This window comes from Apus apus, chromosome 1 (genome assembly GCF_020740795.1).
Source record: "Apus apus isolate bApuApu2 chromosome 1, bApuApu2.pri.cur, whole genome shotgun sequence".
NCBI lineage: Eukaryota > Metazoa > Chordata > Aves > Apodiformes > Apodidae > Apus > Apus apus.
The window spans coordinates 114823640-114844485 of NC_067282.1; the positions used below are offsets into that span (position 1 = coordinate 114823640).

General features: G+C 42.1%; 1 protein-coding gene across 2 annotated transcripts in view; it reads left to right on the forward strand.

Annotated features, from left to right (window-relative positions):
- ARHGAP6 (Rho GTPase activating protein 6) overlaps positions 1–20846 on the forward strand; it is a 338402-nt gene that overhangs the window by 156163 nt on the left and 161393 nt on the right. The window contains exon 1 of one of the 2 annotated variants that reach the window (XM_051644218.1): positions 11385–11411. The exons of the other annotated variant lie outside the window; for it this stretch is intronic. The gene's annotated coding sequence lies outside the window, so the exon portion shown is untranslated. Of the gene's footprint in view, positions 1–11384; positions 11412–20846 lie in introns of those variants that run through there. 2 annotated transcript variants of the gene reach the window in all.

Here is a 20846-nt window from a genome sequence, read left to right on the forward strand (position 1 = left end):
CGTTTCATTGAAAGATCATAATTAAACTGAGATCTTAAATAAGAAATATTACTTGGGCTATGGAGTTTACAAATTACAGCTTTATGTACAATGAAATTTGGAGAATCCTGTTATTACAGACAGATCGATTTTCTTATAGAGCTATGATAGATGGACATAGCAATTTTAAAAGGAAAAAAAAACAAACAAAACATACCCATTTGACCCCTGTAATCACATTTACATTGGGACTTCAGCTACATGAGGAAAAACTTACACTTCTAAACTGGTTTTGCAGTACAGGTTCAACTTTCTATGAAACTTGAGTTAAAGTAGACATGTAGGAAAAGGAAGGCACGAGAGCTGCTAGCTGCAAAGAAGGAGAAGAAAATACTTGAAACCCCTGCTTCATTCTCTCCAGTTGTGCCATATAGCTCTCTCTAGCTCAGAGACCAGAGCAGCAAACTGTGAAGCAGAGTGGTAAAAGAAATATAATAGTTAAACTTAGTTTGAGAGAAGTAGGGGCAGTGTAGATCTGTGGAAGGAAAATGCTTCCCAAAATGGATAAAAAATAACAAATACAAAATGTACTAAATGAACTTTTGTTTTTGCTCAAGATTAACTTAAATTTTTTAGAAGAGAAAAAACCACTTTCTGTGACAAAATGAACCCTGTGTATATTTACCTGAGGCTTATAGAAATAGCTCATATGACAAGTCCGGCTCCATAAACTCCACCTAAGAAGCTTGGATCAGCAAAATTCAATCTGGAAGCTGTCTATAAATATATGAAATCTGTCTGAGGTTTCTAAGTTAAATAATAAAGTCATCTTTTGTTTGTAAAAAGAGGCAACAGTTTTATAAATTAATATTGCAGTCCATGGAAATCAATTTTCAGCATTAAGTGCTTCAACTAATTTTTGTTTTAATTCTACTGTTAAGAGAAATGCTGACTGAAGACCAGAAATATAAAGTGAGGACTACTGGTAAATACACTTAATTATTTTTTTATATATTTGTGTCTTTTTTACTCACTGGAGACTTTCACCAGTTTCATGCTTCAAATAAATCTTAAGGAAGAAGTTAAAGCAAGCGGTCAACTGCTTGAAGGCCGATCAAATAGTGCTTTTCTGCATGTTTTACTAACAGATGAACAGGCAATCCCATTTATAGAGCATACTACATGTTGACAGAGAGCATTACTTCATTTTGCCGTATTGGCAATTTGAGATCTTAACAAAACAATGCTGAGGTCGCTCTCATTCTGTATTGCCATCCTTGGAATGTGGCTTGGGTTTGTATTAACTCTGTCACTACAAGGTACTGCAGATGGAGGCAGATTTTATAGGGGAGGGGGAGTAATAAACATTAGAGAGTAGGAAGTGGTAAACAGCTTTAATTCTTTGTCCTGTGCAGATGAATTCCTTTGCCTTAGCACACACTGGTGTTCTCAGCATCTTGTGGACCCTTGTTTTAATTGGAGGTGAATGGGTGGATAGCTTGCAAGGACTTTGATACCTAGCAGCTGCTGGGTCCAGAGAAGTGGTCTCAAACTCCTGCAGCCAGTGAATATAAGCTTCAATATAAACAGTAAAAGTTTGGAGATTCAGCCCAGCACTTGGCTTGCAGCATGCTGGCTCTGCTTAGGAGCACAAATCACATACAGGATCACTTCCAAGATTTCCCCTCTACTTTTCAGTCAAGGGAGAAGGACAAAAAGGGTGAAAAAAGAGCATAGCTCTGCTTCACTGCTGCATTATTCTTGCTTTCCCCTGTGCTGGCTTCACTGAAATCTCCGGTATTATCAAGCTGGAGTAAAACTGCAGTGAAGCTTTCCAAGGCCTTTTCTCTACGTACATTTTTGTGAGTTCTTACCAGGACAGTTAAAGCAATACAAGTCACTTGAGAAGAATTTAACTACAAAGGAACTGGGCGTCCTTCTTGCAGAAGGAGAGAAGGCTCATGGGGGATTCTTCAGGAACAGCTGTAGAGCTTTCAATTCATAGCTTACCTTTTTCCGAAACAACTGCCTGTGAACAGGCCAGCATTTTTATACAACCCAGCCTTTTCCAAGCTGTTTTGCTCAGGGGGATCTTCCCTTCCTGGATTAGCATGTCATTGCTCAGCACTGTGCCTATACCACCTCTGGATCCCTGGATCCAGGAGGCTATGGACTGTGTCATGCCTTCACCATCCTCCGCCCCTGCAAAGGGAATAGCCCCAGTTTGGGATATACTGGAATAACTGCATCCAGACCACAAGGGACTCAGTATACTTACGTCAGTAGAGGATCCTGCAGCTTAAAACAATACAGTTCTGCAAGCAGAGAAACTGCTTGGACGATGGTGCGTGTCTTATGTGAATTGTGCTTTCATGTTTCTGTTGCTTTTTGAAAATCACTTTCTCAACAGTGCTTGCACTGAGGGCTCCAGTTTCCAGGTAACAGGGAGCACAAGATGCCCAAGTGCTGGCTGACTTAGCCTTTCACTGAATGTGTTTGGGAAGCAGTTGTGAAGCACTAACATATTATAATGCTTCAGTGAAATGCAGCTCTTCTGGCGTGGGGACTAACTTGTGAGAGTGAGATGCCATCTTTACAACACATCAGTCATGTCTGGTGCAACTGTTGTCAGGCCTGCTGCAGGGGACAACAAAAGTGCTTTAAATACACCTTTTGCTGTATGTTTACTGGGCTGTGTTTGCAGCAAGCACTGCTCAGTACTGAATTAGTCCATGATCCTCCTAGGTAAGGTCTTCTGGTAGGGTAATCTGTTTTGCCTGGACATACAAGACAGGGCTCTTTCAGATCCCTTACTGAAGCTTCAACCTGCAAGCATTTTAGTTTGTATTTTGGGAATGTGTGAAACAGGCTATCCAGCCAGCTGATCAAAAGGTATTTAACAGTGTCTTTTTTTCCTTTGGATAGCACAGTTTGTTGTAGGACTCTGTACAAGGGCGTGTCTCAATGGCAGCTTCTACAGGTGGGCACTCAGCTGGGTCTGGAAATAAATTCAGTAGATTGAACATGGTATCTGCATTAAGCTGACATGTCTCAATCTCTTTCGACTCTATTGTCTGTATAGAGTAGATCTTCAGTGACTATCATGATACCTAACTCATGCATAGACACTGATAGGTAGCTGTCTGAATCAGAATCCCCCTTGAAACACTTGGACAGGGTTGATGTTGTTGCTTTTTTTTCCCTATGTACTTCACAGTGTTTTCAGGCTTAGGATAAGAGTCATCAGAGTGTTTAAGATTCTGCATTTCCTCATCTCTCCTTTAAGTGCTGAAACTCGTCCTCTCATATTCTATCTCTCTTCTTATGACAGGGGAATTTTTATGCCTGAATCAATAGGTTTCTCATGTCTTACTAGAAAACAAATATGCTTTGATGCTTCTGCAGCCTCAACATTAAAGCAACGATGGAGTTATTGTCAGTGAAAATGATGCTGAAATAGAACCCAGTATTGCTCAAAGTCCTCAGAATTCCATACAGTGAAATTGTCACCATACCTGTTCTTCAGAGTGAAAACAGACCATGACTGAAAGGTGGTAGAGCACACTGTAAAAATACTCATTGTTAACTCAGTGGACAGCCATATATGCAAGTTTAAAATACCTCTTAAGGAATTTAGTGTATGGAGTAAGGACTAGAAATTTGCTGCAGTGGGAAAAGCCCATTTGCTGGCCTTAGAATATTTCATCTGCAGCTCCTTGATTCTACTTCTAATCAATCCAGGAAAACTATCCCTGGGTTACAAGAAGGCTGCATGGAGACTCTGAGGTTTACAACTGTGAGAAATTCTTCTGGGCTGTCCCACAGCCCGAGGTCTGGGACTGACACAGAATGTATATCTTTGGTTAAGCCCATCCAGTGATCCAAACCAAGATCCAGTGAACCTGAAAATTCTGGTTTCCCATTTCCTCATACAGGCTCCCCCAGCTGCAGGGCAGGCTGCCTGCCAGGGCTTGGCATGGCCCTGCAGTTTGCCAGTGCCAAGACCTCAGGGCATCACAGGACTGTGGCAAATCCTAATTCCATAGTAATTCCCAGGCTGGCTTTTCTGGCTTCCCAGGCTCCCTGCCCTGGAGCTGAGATGTACTGGGATGCCTCCCAGGGACTGTTTGCACGAGCACTCCCCCAGGGCTCACAGAAAAGGGGAATTTTCGTCAGGCTTACTACTAACCAAGCAGACTACTTCATGATTTGTCTTTTTCTGGCTCAAAAAAAAAAGTATACGGATTTACAGTTCACAAGAAGCTATAAAATGGTGGGTTTAGATTCAACCGGATGAAAGTCAAATTTTGAAAAGAGACGTTCCTTCTCAACTGGAACACTAGCTTTTCAACCAGCTCCAGTGAATACTACACTTAATAAGACCCTGACTCTTAATTTACAGTTGAAATCCAGAACAGAGGAATGCAAGGTCCATCTGCTTACATGATGCCAAAATTATTGACAACTACAAAAACATGATGTTTGTAACCATTTCACATATAGCCTGAAACATATTAAACAATGACTTTATTTGAAGAGGTTTGTTAATATTATGAATATTATTATTGTTGGTCACAAGAGGCTTGGTCTTATTCCAGACTCAAAATAATTACTTTTACACTGCAAGACTGGTTTATCAATTACAACATTAAATCAAAATGTACAGTAGTCATGTTGCTTCTTGGGAGGTTTTACTATGTAGTTATTAATCTGCACACTACATAGATTTTAACAGTCCTATACTATAAACGAAAAATATTTTAATAAATTTTGGGTTTGTGAAAGAACCCTCCCCCCCTGCTAAATTCTTGTCAAATACCCAGATGGCAAATTTAGATAGAAGCCAATGCTTCTATCTGTTGTTGATAAGAATTCCTCTTTCTAGTCAGAGTGAGCAAATCTTGTATCTGTAGCTGATTTGTGTCAAGGTAGTGGTTTGTAATTTTTTTTTTAGTAGCTGCAATTTCTGTAAAAGTCATATGTAATGAAAGAAAATTGTGCTTTTCTGCCTCTCTAGTTCTTGGAAGACATTTTAGGGAGAAGGATAATTGCTAGTGAGAGCTCAGCCCAGTAATACAGTTTACAGTGAACGTGAGTTGCAACGAGATAAACAAGGAAGGAAACACATGGAGATCTACACCCGCTTTCAGGAACTAGAAAAATCTACCATTGAATTGTTGTTTTCTCAGATGTGTATAATTTACAGCGATGAGACTTCACTGAGATTTTTGGCTTGTATGCTTAAGGCTCCTTAAGCTGTTTTGAAACCTGGAAGGTACCTTTGTTTTCTTTTTTCTGTCCGTATTTTTTCCCTCCTTCATTTTTTTCACCTTATTTCTGTCTGCCTTTTTAGCTTGTTCTATCAGCAAGGAAAACCAAACATAAAAAAATATATATGTATTAGAAGTGAAACTCTGTTGTTTAGCTTCACACGAAGCAGCGCGTGGTCCCATTTATTTAAGTTGCAACCTTGGATGAGAGAATAAGATGGCAGGATAACTTAAGTTTCTTCTGCAACTTTAAAACTGGTGTGAATTCTACTGTTTTTTTTAGAACTATTTTATGCTCTGTGATAGAGTCGTATTTTTTTATGTCAAAGTTAGTACTTTGAAGCTTTAATTTAAATCTGATGAATTTTCAGTGATGCTAGGCACGGAGACAAATGTGCAAACATAAAGTATGTGAAGTAATTTAAACTTCTAAAATATGAGTCTTTTAGATTAAATTTCTTGGTTAAGACGCTGATAACTGAGAGTGCAGTAATGGGCACTATCACATACAAAACATCATACAGTTGGCTATAAATTAAACAGTGTAGTGATCTATTGGATGAAAAATTATTAAGGTGCTAACTAGCATTAAATATCTGAGTGAAATTCTGGTTGCACTCCTGATGCATGCTAACACACTTCCATTAGGAAAAAGGTCTTGCTTGTGATTGCTCTGCAAGTTGCTGTTTCTCATACCAGAAGAGCTCATTTTGGCCCTGGGATATGTTGTCTTGAGTCTTACCTTCCCCTGGGGCTACCTTTTGGCATTGCTGCTGCTCCATCTGAAGTGATGCCCCATCAGGCAGCAGCAGCAGCTCCAGCAGTGCCAGCTGACCACAAGCAGAGGTCATGGGGAAGAGTGGAGGGTCCTCCTCAAGATGCTTATGATGCCATGCCTAGGAAAAACTGCTCCTCCTGGCCCTTCACACAGTACAGGCACAGGTTTGAGTTAGTAATCTGGAGTCTGGTTTGCCCTCTTGAGTTTCACAGGGTTGGACAGTCAGTGCTGGAGCGTGTGTGTGTGTGTGCGCAGGGTGCCGTTTCTGTCAGCCTGCACCACCTGGTGCAGGCACAAGATGGGTGTTTGTGCTTGAGGAACACAGGCTGCTTTGTATCTGTTCCCAAGGAATAAAGCAGTTAACTTCCTCTCCACCAGTATGAGCAACACTTGGGCAACTGTGCTCCTTGAGAGCTGTAACAGTGTCACGCTCTTCTACTGTATTAGATTTTGTATAAAGGGGTTTCTGACATCTGGGAAATAACAGTGATCAGGTTCTTTCTAGAGAGGATTTCTTTTGTCTAATAAGATTTCAGTTGTGTAAAAGCTTCTCCATGAGTGAGATGACACTTTATTCTTCACGGGCATTAAGTACTACTTCCCTCAGTTCTGTTACCAACTGGTGAGAAACTATCAAAGTATTCTGATAGATAGCAAATAAATATGTTTTTTTGAAACAAAAGTTAGTTCTGAACACAGTATTTTTGCACTGTATTATCCCTAAATTCTGATTCATTAGTTTCTAGGTTTTGTTTATAGAGCTTTATGCATTTGTTTGTCATCTTTTCTCTCTCTTCTTTTTGATAAATAGACTTAAACTGTAACTTGTAATGACCGAATGAACACTTGGCCAGAATAAAAAAAGTGCTAATTCCCCAAGGAAAAAGTGTGCTGCCAGTATCACTCTTGGCTCTGGTTCAGCAGCCACAGAGGCAAGTCTTTTCCAGATTTGGAGTTAGCTCTGTGTGGAAGCTGCATTTGTGTGCTGTTAGAAAGGTCAAACCAAACCAGACCTTCATGCTTGCTTGAAGATTTTTCACCTGAAGATGTCAACTGTTTTTTCATCCAATAAGGATGGTAGCCCCAGCTTTCTAAAATGAATAGAATAAAGACACTGAGACTAGTAAGGACTTTTCTGGAAGTCAATGTGAGATTTAAAGGCTGATTCCATAGCTGGGGTCCCAGGTGGGCTTCCCCTCATGTAGCTGCAGATACCTGAAGGGCAGTAATCTGAACCAATTGTCATGCACTCCTACTGGAGAGAAGTATGCACTTTTATTTATTCACCTATTTTAGATGTCTACTTGGAATTACATGAATTGTCCTCCAGATGTGTCTGTTTCTTCCTGTGGATTAGAGGAGCCTAGAATGATAAGCTGAGACACAGATTGTAGATGTCTACATTTAGGTGAGACAAAGCTGTTACTGCCAGAAGATCTCAGCTGGCTTCTCACCACAGCAGGCTGGATTTGGACATTTGGACATTATTTCCTACCTCACCTGATGTGACATCAGACAGCTTGAGTCACTAGTTCCAGGAGTAATGGTAGTGAAGTCACTTCTCCCAAGTTTCATTATGTTCTACTGTCTGCAACTATATAGCCAGTTGCCTTTAAGAGCAATTATTGTTGAGAAAGCACTCTGTTCAGAGTAATACGGGAAAAAAAACACCTGGCTTTATTAACAATCAGCACAATAAAGTTCAATTACCTACTCATTTCCCAGCTGCTGTGTTGGAAACAACTAAATTTGAGCTGAAATGTGGTTGAATTTAATTGAAATGTTAAAATTCTACTTTCCTGTTGTCAACAAAAAATGATCAACAGGAGACAAGGAGTGAAGGTTTTACTGTAATCTACATTTGCAGGTGTAAAGCATAGATTACAGCCTCTTCAACCACAGTAAGGAACAACCACAATGGGAAGGAAAGAAAGCATTTAAAAAAATGCAAGGAAGCAGTACCTCATACAATATGAATTATTGAAGATGGATTACTGACATATTTCTGGTTTATATTGTTTTTTTCTTTATTGAGGAGCCTTGGAGTGAATATGCAGGACATTAACTGTCAGGCTTTGTATCACCTATTAAGAGAAGCTGACCTGGAAGGTTTACACTTCCCAAAGTGAGCTGCATGCATTGCTTGGGTACCCATTATCAGATAAATGAGAAGGGAAATTTGGAAGGAACACCAGGGAAGAATCATAAATCAATGTAAATAAGGAAGGAATGTGAAAGGGGAAAAGGCATTCAGAACTGCTGTGAAAGATCCTTATGTTAATCCCAGTTGCTAAGTGGCTTAAAAGAGAGATGGATGATCGCAAGCAGGTGAGCAGCACAGCTCAGTCAGTTATTGCTCATTGTACATGGGCCTGTGCTCCAAAATCCTGTGTAATTTGAAGTCAGGTAGACTCCTTGACCACCATAAATACAGTATAAGCCAGCTTTCTAGTTGCAGCTACAATAACTTGCTTTCAAAATGCAGAAAGATTTTATTTTAAGGCCTGGCCCTTGGAAACAGCTTATGTAATTAGCTTTAAATTTTGTTACTAGGTACATGAAAATCTTTATTATGAAATTTCTGATAGCTGCAATTTACCAAATTCTTTAAAATTCAGTAAATGAAAATTCTTTTAAAATTTTATCCCTGTTTTCCATATTGTGTAGACAGATAAAAAATGCATCTAGTAAACCTGCATTTTTTTGGGTTGATCCCCCCCACCCCAAAATGTGGAGGTTTTGCCCATAACTCTTTCCTTATCGTAAGAAGTTCTACTGCATTTTCCTGTTTTTGCATATTCTTTATTATTTAGCTGCACCAGTATAAGAACCCACCACTATTGCAAAGCTACTGCCATGCATGTTCTTCTTCTGCCCCTGGTATCCTGTTCCCAACTAGACAACCTCCTGCTTTCCTGTGTGCCAGCTCTGTCACTCATCTCCTCCCTCGGAGAGCTGATTCAGCCTGCTAAATGTAAGGAAACTGCATGCTCCATTTGCTGTGTTGGTTTGCAACAAGCAGAGAGGCATTGGGAAGGGAGGTGGTGGCAGTGTGTGGCTGGAAGTGAGGGATGAAGAGCTGAACTCTCCTTTCCAGTGACAATTAATTGCTAGGTCAGACAAGTACAGCCTGCAAAACCTCACTTTAGTCCTCCTCTCTGGCTTGACCCTCTGGGGAATTCTTCACCTTCCTGGCTTTATGGTTTTCTCCCTTTTCCTACATTACTTTGTTTCCTCTGAGTTTCATATCTCTCCCTTTGCCAGTCTGTTTTTTTTTTTCCTGTACTTTCCAGTTGGGAGTTTCTGATCTCCTCCATACTATTTTCTTCACTTTGGGGAGTTGATTGAAACATGTGTCATCGCTGCCTCCTACCCCATGTTTTAATCCTTTTCTGATGTTTAGCTTTTCCCTTTGCATTGACCGTTGTCAGAAGAGAGGGCTAAAATGAAGCTGGTGATGCTGTGGAGCTCAAGGGTAGAAATCCTATATCCCTCTGCATAGCCTTGTTTGCCTGCTTGTTTGGTTGCTCGCTGTGGTAAACACTTTACCTGCAGAGCAGAGGAAAAACAATGTTTGGAGTCAGAGCATATGCAGAGTTCTCAGGTTGACACCATCTCCTTGAGAGAAATAAAAAGCAGAACTGCAGAAGGTAAAATCAGTCACCCTTTCCCTTTTCCTTTCCCTTTTCCTTTTAACTTTCTTTGGTTTCTCCTGCCTGCATGGAGATGCTGATGAGTTGAAATGTTTGATGTGAAAGGTTTCTTTCTGTTGGGTACTGCTTTCCAGTACCTGCTCTGCAACTGCTCAAGTATCTACCCTGCCTTGTTTTTCAGGAAGATGAGCAGCACAGGCTGTTCACCCGAGACACAAAAATGGACTTTATGAGTAAATGCAGATATTGTATTATTTGTCCATGCCAAGTTAACTGAAAATCACCTCCCTGTCCATGGGAACTCATAAAGATTATATCTTCTGCAATAGGAATTAAGATCCATGGAATATCCATAACTGGAAGCTCCTTGGGTACAGCACATATTTGTCAGAACACATAAAAACTTTGGCTCAGTGAATTTATCTTTCCAGCATGTATTCGGAATGATTTTATGATTTATTTTTTTCCCCCCCCAAATTACCTTTTATTTTTCCCTGAAAGAACTATGTTACCTTTGTTTATAGATAACACAATGCTCTGGTAACACGTTTGCCTAGCTTGTAGGTCAGGAACAGTAAAACTCATTAATTTCATGTACGTCATGCAGCAGTAGAATTAAGGCCACTTCCTCAGAGAACGACTGAGAGAGCTGGGGGAGTTTTTGTGCTAACAAAGACTTGTGCAAAGCATTGAAAAATTATTAAAAAGATGGAAGAGGGCTCAGGAAATCATCTAGCTTGTCCCTAGCCTCACTCTGCTGAGGTCATGCCTAACTGAGGGAGGTTTATATATTTTTAAACACTTCCATCGATGGACGTGCCAGAGTCTCCCCCAGGCAAGTCACACAGAAGTCTCTACTAATTATAACAAAGCAGAATGCGATTTTCCTTCAGAGTTTGTTCATCTTCTCCAGCTTGTGTGAGTATGCATTCATAAAGTAATGAACAGGCCGTGAAACAGCGTTTAATTTTTCAAAGCCTGCGTGTTCAACAAGCGTGACCCATCCTCCCCAGTCACACATTATAAAAACATGCAATAAAAAGTGAATTTTCTTCTTCTCTCCTTAACCTTTCGGTCCTCCCGTGCAGGACCGAGGCCTCCCCGCCAAGCTCCGGCGAGGGGCCGAGGCGGGCTGCTCGGATGTTTTGCCCGCGGTATGAGGGACGGAGGAGAGAACCCGGAGCCGCCGCTCCCGGGCGGCCGGGGCCTTGGGGCAACACCTCCATCGGCGCCTTCCCCGATGGGCCCCGAGCGGGCGTCCGGGACGGCGTGGGACGATCCGAGCCGGGCACTGGACCCCCCGACTCGGAGCCGCGCTGCGGGAGCCCCGTTCCGCGGCGACCTCCCTTCGCGGGAGCGCTCGGCCCGCAGGTGCTGCCGGGCGGGGGAAGGCGGGCGGGCGGGCGGCCCCGCCGCGGGGGAGTCACGGGCGCTGGGCGGGAGGACTGAGACCGCCGCCCCTCCGGCGGCGCCTCCTTCCCCGCCTGCCGCTCCCGCCGCCGCCCGGCTCCCTCCGAGGGGCTGCCGGCTCCCGGGGCGGGGTGGGGACAGCCGGGGGCGGGGTGCAGGCAGAAGTTACGAGGAGGGCGCCGGGGACGGGAGCCGCCGCCGCCGTCCGAGGGCAGAGCAGCGCGCAGCTCCGCGGCAGCCGCCGCGCCGTGCGGAGGGAGCGGCCCCGCGGCACCCATGGGGGACTCGGTGTTCAGCGAGAAGCCGGCGCTGCGCTACGCGGTGAGTGCCGGGGCCGGCGGGGCGGGAAAAGGTGCCGCGGCCGCGGGGCTGCGTGGAGCGGGGGCTCGGCCCGCGGAGGAGGGTGCGCCCACGTGTGCCGGGAGGTGGGTGCGGCTGCCCGCGCAGGGGCGCGGAAGCTGCGCCGGGGGCGAGCAGCGGGTCTTGGGGAGGCTGGTGGCCGTCCTGCCTTGGAGGGGACCCGGAACCCCGCGGCTCAGAGCTGGGGGCTCCCCTCCGCTTTCCCGTGTGCGCGTTTCGCGCTCTGCTGGAGACGGCGTGAACCTACTGAAGAAATAAATACATTCATCAGCAGCTCGGTGAGGTCCCAGCGGCGGAGAGGCTGGGCTGCAGTCCGCACGAAGTGGCGGCGCAGCCTCTTCCCGAGGGGCGGTGGGGAGAGCGAAGGGGCTCCGGCGTGAGGAGGTGCCTTGGGCTTGTCCCGGGAGCCGATCCCAGCACCGCCTCGCAGGTTCGTCCCGTGTGTCTCCGGCGGGCTGACGGGGCAAACCCCCGGCACTGCTCCCGGCCGCGGGTTCCGGCCCCGCGCCCGCTCTGTTTGCGATAATAACACCGTATTTTGTTATTTCCTTCACAAGAGGTTGTGCTGTTGAGAAGTCACTTCCTTTGTACCAGCCTTATTAGGAGCATTTTCTCGGTTGCTCGGGCAGAAAAAAAAAAAAAAAAAAAAAAAAAAAAGCCGCATAAAACCAACCAGCTGCCTTCCCTCTCCTGAAGTCATAAATAAGTGCTGGCACAAGTAATAGAACGAGAGGTCTGATGCTGCTCTCGCTTACACTCATGTAACTATTGGGTAGTTTTATTGCTGTTGATAAAGTTATGTGGAAATTGTCAGAGCAGATGGCTTGCCTGGTCCTTGCGAGTGCAGCTACTAGCATTGCAAGCATGGCTTGAGAAGTGTATCGCTTCTGGGATACTCAGGGGTGTGCTTTACTCGCGCAGTTCGCTTTGATTCTCGTGGTATTAACCATCAATCTTTTCATGCCTTTAAAAAAACCCCAAAAAACCCCAAAACTCGTATGTGAACAGTTTAGAGTAGAAGAGGTTGTTTGGGTTTGTTTGTTGGTTGTTTTTTTTTTTTTGTCAAGGGGATGACGTCTGTTTTTGTAAATATTCTTATACCCACTCGACTCTAGGTATTAGTGCATTCCACTGCTGTGGTTAGTTATACTAGAGCTTTTAGAGGTAATGGCATGTTTAGAGGTAATGGCTAAAATAGTTTTATAGAAGCAAATGCGTTTTGTATTGTGTGTGAGTAGTGGTAGTGTTTTCACTGGGAAGCTAGTTATTATACTTCAAATTAATTGGAACCTCTTCTTTTAATAGGATAACTGCCCCATTCATATTTAGGCACATAGAAGACCTGTGCCAGTCACGTCACATGCTAGCTCCATGAAACTTTTATTACTTCCTGTGATTGTGCTTGTCAGTCTACCATTAACTACTAGTTTCAAACAGTTATTGTTTCTGTCAGTTGGGTATCAGTCCATTCATTTTCTTGCCCGCAGCCAGCAGCAGATAGTGCATTAAGTTCAGGTCAGCAGAGACTCAAAGGGAAAAGGCAGGGTGGCCAGTCCCTGCAGATGACCAGTGCTGCTGTTGCAAAACCCCTACTGTATATTTCAGGAAAAGGGAAATTGTGCACCTAAGAACAATAATTTAAAGTAACATGGTTTTTACTATTTTAAGATACGTTACAGTAATAAAGTAACAACGTGTATACATGCATCTAAGAAGTAAGTGACTTTTGCAGGTTACTGGTTTACTTGTAGGGCATGGATAGAATAGAACAGAGTATGTGCATTATCCATGCATATGCTTAATGTGAAGTTGATGAACAGCCTGATTGAAAACAAATACTTGTTGACCTGAAGATAAGCTAAGAGCTTTGTTGGATTGAGAGCTTAGTAATTACTGCTTAAAAGTAACTTAGTACCATTCTCTGTAACTTTCCGTAATTGCATGGTGTAAATAGAGATCAAGTTTTTTGATTGTTTTCATAACTGTGAATTAAAAATTTAATATTTAATATATTAATATTTAATATATTAAATATTTAATAGCAGTTAATATATTGACATAGGAAATGACAATTATTTCTGTGATAGGATTTTCTTCTGATAATTGAAGTTTTGTGATTTATGTAGAAGTGTGTAAGCATCTGCATTAGCATCTTGGTTCAGATCAGCATGCTTTTGAAGGGAATCTCTGGGCCTTCCATACATGTATGCTGTGGTTTGTATCTCAGAGCAGTCATGGAGCGTGGGAACTGGGGTTTGTTCAGGTGACATTGAACTGGGGGATGTGTTGCTGGTGGTGCCCATTGCATGGAGGATATTCAGCACTCAGAACCAAGCTTGAGTTAGCTGGAATGTAAACTGTTTGAATTTCTATGGTTTGGACATTGGGTCCATACCAGCTCCTTGGCTCTGCAGTGTGCTGCTGCCAGTGCAATGTGATAATGTAGCCATAAATCAACAGGGATGCTGTTGCAATTCTGAGACTTAACAGTGTATTTGTAAACATAGCTCATAAAAAAGAAGACCTTAAATTAAGAATGTAATGCCTGTGGGCATTACCACATAACCTGCAGCGTGTTTGATCCAGCGTATGTGAAGTGTCAGTGGGATGATTGATAATTACGTCACAGTTACCCTTTGAACTCAGCATTAGTGTTGACTCACCAGAAAGCTCCAGTAGACAGAGGTAATTTTACCCATCTGAAACATTTTTTCAGTGAAAAGAAATGCGCCAGCTAAAAATGGATAAAAATTTTTAGTAAGATGAGTAGGTAAAAAAATAAAAGGGAGGGAAGAAAAAAAGAAAAAAGGAGGTTACACTTGCATCATTGAATTGCAGAAAAGATATTTTTTTTTTCCTCCTAATATCTTTCCACCAGACCAAAGACTCTTCCCTTCTGATATTTGTATCTAGATAGTATTTTCATGAAAGCTTCTGGAAGGTTATGTCTCATCTTCACAGTGTGTTGCCTGGCCAAGCTGTGCATTCAATTTTTAGACCTCAGTTAGTTTTACCTGCTCACTAATCATCCAGCTGACTTCATTTTGATTTACAAGCTATTTAAGATACTGTAGTGTTTATAACTGAAACTAATCTCTCCAAAGGTTTCAGGAAGTTTTTCTCAAATTATTTCACTGAGAGGGAATGGCCACTTTCCTGACTTGGGATTTCTTCCTCTTGGTTCCTAAATTCATGTTTTTTTGTTACTGTTGTTGTTTTTTCCACCTTAGCAGCAGTTACAGTGACAAATAAAAGCTGCTTAATGTATTTTGGCTAAAACAGCAGAAAGTGATATTGGACTTACTTTAAGAGACCCACTGGTGACTCCAAATGTAGGTTTTTTATATATGTGAAGAAAAGACCTAAAATAGCCTAAGGTGTTGCACAACCAGCTGGCCCCTCAGTGGACCAAAGCAGGAAGCTTGAAGTATGATCTAGTTTGGATATAGACATTTTAATCTTGGTGTAGTATCTTTAATCTTGTTTTGTCTTGAAACATTTACCAGAAGAGATTTCCCTGAAGGGAGAGGATGTTTTCCCTGATGAGGAAACTCTGACTGTCTTTAACCAGGGAATTGGAGAAAATGGGGAGGAGCTGGGATTTGAAAGTGGCTGCAGTGACCTGTAGGGGATTCATCTGAACGGAAGATGTGAGACTCTTCCTTGGGGCCAAGAACTAGCAGTTCTGGCAGCTGGAGCAGAGGGGGTGTGTAAGTCTCCGGAGGACACAACTATGAGTTGGTTTGAGCCTCTGAATCTATCACGATAATAAGGTTGCTTCCAATTCAGATGTCAGAGGGTGTTTTGGGAAGAGAAGGTTTTTTCCCTGTCTCCAGCAATATTTGGAGCATTGTCCTGTCCTGTGTATTGCCTGAGCAAGTGCCCAGCTGACCCTTTGCTGGTGCAGTGGGAGACATGCTGCTTTCTCTTATCATCTTCAATCCATCAGTCTGTGTGAAAGGATGCAGAACAAAAGAAACAGTTTGCAAGGAAAACTGTGACACTGGTGAGCTGCTGGATGCCTTCTGGAGCACTGAGGGAACTAAAAAGAGGATAATAGACATTTTCCTCCAGTATTCTAGTTGTAGTAAGGCTAATTGTTACTTGCAACAAAATTAGATTACAGAATAATTCAAAGTGGAATAGCAAGGCTGGTGATGAGCTGTAAGCTAGGGCTCTGTCACGGTTTGAGTCTGTGAGGAGGACCCAAGCACTGACATCCTCCTGTGGGCTTGCTTGTGTTTTACAAGAACCCACTTCTAAAGGGAGTTGCTTGCCTTTCTGATTTCAAGATACATCGTCTGATGACTTGAGCCTCAGTCTTTCGCAGATTTTTAACAACAGAATTATGTGCTGCAAGCAGACCACATTTATTACAGTGATTGTAGTAAATCCTAGAAGTGATTTATCCTAAAGGACTAATAAGTGTGCTGCCTTCACCTAGACAATTTGTCTGATTTCTCTCTTCCCACTGGGCTCAGCAGCAAGAAGCAGTGCAGGAGTAGACCAGAGCAGTGCATGTCCAGATTGACCATGATGTATGTTTGCAGTCATGTTTGGTGAGGTGGAGGACAGGTTGTGGGATTCAAGCAGTGCTCAACATGAGCATAAGCTCTTGCCCATAAGGCTCTGTAATTTAAATGTAGGAGACAGCTGCATATTTTCTCATATTCCAAGTGCTCAAAGGCAGAGTTAAGAATTTAAAAAAAAATTAAATCACTCTGTAGGTGTTGTTTTCTAATTAGGAAACTGTGAAAAGTACTTGCAACTTAATCAGATATGCAAGTTACAGAAGAGGCAATTAGCATTAAAGGGATGGATGAATGTCAAATTTCTGGCATCCAGCTCTTGGATTTTATTAATTCTTATACTGACCTCATGTGTGTCAGTCGTTTTGCTGAACGTAAATGATTTCCAGTCACTGTTGAGCCCCATCCTTCTTTCTTCATTTGGGTGAAATTCATTTGGGTGCTGGTGATGATTCATGCTTACACTTTTGCAACATTTGAAAGTGCTTTTATTGCTAATCTCTAAAGAGCACATATGAATATAGGAAACGAGCGCTGTTCATTGCTCAATACTGAACACTGAGGCTGAGCTTTGATTAGGATTGATGGAATCTGAAGTGAGTCCAGCCAGCTTTTATCTGCTGTGCAAAGCAGCAGTAAGTTAAGTCTGAAGAGCCAAGATGAGGGGAAGAGAGGAAGCAAAAAGCTCTTGTGTGTGTCACAGGTTTTTAAAAAGTTGCAGGAAGTAGATTTCAATTCAGATCGGGTAATATTTTTTTATAATGATTGAACTCAATGTATTCCTGGGGCTCTCCACACGCACAGGTATTAGTGTCCTTTCTCTCATGTACAGGAGAAAAGAAGGGGGCAGATGCAAGCTGAGTTTGGCAAGACTTGCTAGGTCAGATGCAGAGCCATGCTGATGTGTTCGTGTTATTGTGTGCACAGGTATTGGCCTAAAGTATAGATAAATTGGCCACCCCATGTATGGCGGCAGCAGGAGGTAAAGCTTCCCCTTTATTCCTTTTTCTGCCTGCCTTGATGTGATCTATCACGGCAGCACGATTGCAGTTCTTGTAATAGTACTTAGAAAGATGCTGTTTAATAGAACTTCATGGAAGTGGAGCTTAAGGGTTTTTCTGCAGAGAGCCACACAGACATTCAGCTCTGATGTGGCAGCATGCTTCCCCGAGACAATTTATGCTGATTGTGCTTCTCCAAGAGGGGGGATTTATTCAACCAGCAGTAGTCCTTCATATGCTGCTCGCTGTTTGAGGTTTTGTGCTCCCAGTGCTGAGTTCCACCTAACAGCAAGGTCATGTGTGACCAAAATCAGCAACCTGTGCCTGGCAGGAAGGTTAGCCATGCAGATGAAGTGCAAGATGAGAACTGAGGATTTTAGTCTCTGTCATGTCCTTTTTTGGTGATTTTTGAGGAGAGCATTTGTCTGGTTCTTTTTTGATTATTTATTTTTCTGCAGAAATGCTTCTGTTCCTGAAAGAACTGGTATGTGGAAAAAACATGCTAAACTTTAGGAGATGTTCAGATATGAAGGTGGTGGGATACAGAGCTACCTTTAAGTAAAAATTTTGGTCTCCATGTGGTTGATATTCCCCTTGCAGGCTTAAGGTTTGAACTTCAGTTTTATTTCTCAGAACTTTTTTGTAATTTTAAGGTGGATTTTTACATTTCTTTTAGCCTGAAGAGTGAAACCCTGTAAATAGAAGATGATTGAAGTCACAGATATATTTAGATGTTGGTTGTACTTCTGTCTTCAGCTGCTAATGAGTTAGCTTTTACACCTGAGTGTCTTTGCATGGTATTATGACGAAGGAGTTTACTTGCTTTTCATACTTGTTTCTGTTGACAAAAAAATAGTATTTTTGCTGGCCAGAGCTCTTCAAAGCTTAATTTTTTTAGAATTTAAATTCCCAATAAAAATAACCTGAAAAAACAGGGCCTTTTGAACACTTTTGAACTTTAGTTTGTCTATCTTTCATTCACCAAAGAGCATACCTGTGTAAGGGCTGTATGCTGCTCTTGTTCTAATGGAATATCTGTCCTGCAGCAGTAATACATCTGAACTCTCAGTGGCTTGGAAAAGATGTACTCAGAGTTCAAATTTCACACTATTCCTCCCTTTCTGTATTTGAGAATATAGAAAGCCATTTCACTCCATGCAGTGAAATAGCTTTTTCTTGTCTAAGGAATAAAGGAGGTGTGCATGCATTGTATTGCTTACAAAAGAATCTGACAACCTTTCTGTAGCAAGCCTGGGCTGAGGAATCTGCGTGGTTTACCTTTGGTTTCTTTAAAGGGGTGTCAAATCTTAATACTCCCTTGGGGGATGCCTGGGTTTTATAAGGCACCATTGTCTCAAAAAGAGAAAGAAGTGATGTTTCTCTTTCTGATGGTTAATATCTAAGCTTTACTGACAGTGCACAGTTAAAAGGATTTCCTGGATGTATCCTCTACTAAATCAAGAGGTGTTAGGAGTTGCTAATGGGAAACTGAACATTACAACAGTACTTAAATAGATGTCAGTAGTGTTCAGTTGCTAAAGGCAAAGTAAGTAAAGTTTGGGTTTTTTCAAGCTACAGTGCCCCCAGGTATGCAGGAAGAGTAAGTGCTGATCAAAACTACCTGTAACACAGTCTGCTGCTATTTCATGCTTGGATGCTTTACATTTTTGAAGCAGGTGAATGAATGTTTGGAAATTATACTGAAGGCTGTTTGCTGTTTCATAATTTAATCGAATTTTAACGTTTAAATGACATATATTTTTGTGCATTACTTTATCTGAATCTGATCATCAGTCACCTTTACTGCATTGCCATGAATAGATGATCCTCTGACTTTGATTGCTACAATGCTGTGTAATTCCAGTAGATCAGATTCCAGTCTTCACTGTATTTGTTTACTGTAGATTATAAAATATTTTTGAAATCAAACATCTTGAATGGCTAAGTAATGATGTAGGTACCTTTTATGTAATACCCGAACTTTGGCCTCAGTGTCTTTGTCTCCTGGAACTTGTGGCTATTTTCTCTTGGAGTTGATAAGGGTATAATATTAGCAAAGGTTTGAATATTCAGAAAGTTGATGGCATTGTGTGGGTTGTCAGATTTGATTTAGAGACCAAAATTAGGTGATGTTTAATGTTGATTATTTTCTCCTTCTGCCCTTTGGTTTGTAAAAGCTCCTGTTACATTCATCTATATGTGACTTGGTGTATGGATTCAGTGTTCTTGCAGGCTGAAATTCTCATTTTAATAGATTATTCTGTTTTTTTCCAGTCTGGTCCTACTAATAAATTTCCTAGGGCCTGCAAAGCACGTTGTTGTTTAAAGACAAGCTGTGTAAACGAATCTGAAGATAATAGTTTCATAGATGATTTTAAGCATTCTTAAAAACCTGGAAATACATTTGTAATTTCCAGGTGGGGTCTTGAATGAGCATGGTGTATAGCACTATCTGTGTGAAAATCAAAACAAAAACCAACCCCACAAACAGTGTAGGAAGAAAACCTTAGGTACTTGCAGCCCAGTCCTGTACTTGCTGAAATATGTCCCGGCTCTTGAAACAGATGTTGAGTCCAGCTTTGTGCAGAAGCCACACCCTCTGTTTGCCTTGGCAACTTGTCTCGCATTCCAGTGACCCTCTCAGCAAAACATCCTTTAATTGGTACTACGGCTTTAAATTTTTCCTTTTTTCCTCTGTGGTAAATTGTTAGTGTCCCATATCATTGCAGGCTGTCATTAATATTTGCATACCCCTTTATTATCAGCTTTTGTAGCTGAATATGTTGAATGTTGGAAATAGTTCCCATTTCACAGAAAGTTAAATAAAAGTGAGTGATTTATTTTAGTGCAGACTATGATACTGAGGAAGTTATGACAGGACATGGGAGATTTTGTTGGTTTGCAAGCAGAGATCTCTGAGTAATTGAGGAACCCTCTGCTTACCTGGTCCCTTCCTCTTCCAGATGCCTGTTTTGGTGGTCTTTCCTTTTTGGTGCTTTCATGCTTGGGTTCATAGTCTGTTCCAGTATCTGAGCACATCTGGACAGAAACAGGTGGTAGAAGAGAGAGCATGATCTATATTTTTACTGGAGGGTGGATGTCATAGCATTGCAACTGTTTACCTCTTCTGCTGTCTGCAGTGTCTTGCAAAGGTAAGGGCAAGAGCAATGACCAGGTGTGGTGTTTTTTCTGTGGTTTTTTGTTTGTTTGTTTGTTTGTTGTTTTTTTGTGTGTGGTTTTTTTTTGTGGTTTTTTTTTTTGTTTTTCTGACCCTTGAAGTAAATGTTAACCTCAGGATTCAGGTGTTCAGGTCTTGAAAAGATGGATGTATCTTAATAACTTATTTTCACTAGAAATATGTCTGACATACACCTGCACAGCTCTCAGCATCATTTGGGTGACAGGCAGTACATCTTGATGCTTCTGTTCAGTTTAGGATTACATCCCTTTCTAGTAGGGAGCTGTTGACCAGTGTCCTTGAAACCTCAGAGTTGAACTGCCATGGTGGCCGTGACCAGGGTGACTTGGAGGAACACTGGAGACTGCTGCTAGTGGGGGAATGGCACCATGAAACAGCTTCCTCTGGTGTGTGATGTACAGAAGCTTACGTAATCCAGGTGCAAATGGGAAAAGGTTTCATCTACACTGAGTCGAACCAGATCTCACTGTGTCCTAGAAGTTCTGGATTTAGAGCCACTTGGTTTTCCAGAGATGGTCTGTAGTCTTTTTCCTTCATCAGAAGGTAAACATTTGCTCAACCTGTTGAGCTTCAGGGCACATCGTTTTTTCTTTCAGCTAAGGATTTTGTTGGTGCATCATTCTGGCAGGTTGCTAGTCCAGGGCTCCTTTGTTTTCATGTGGCAGGG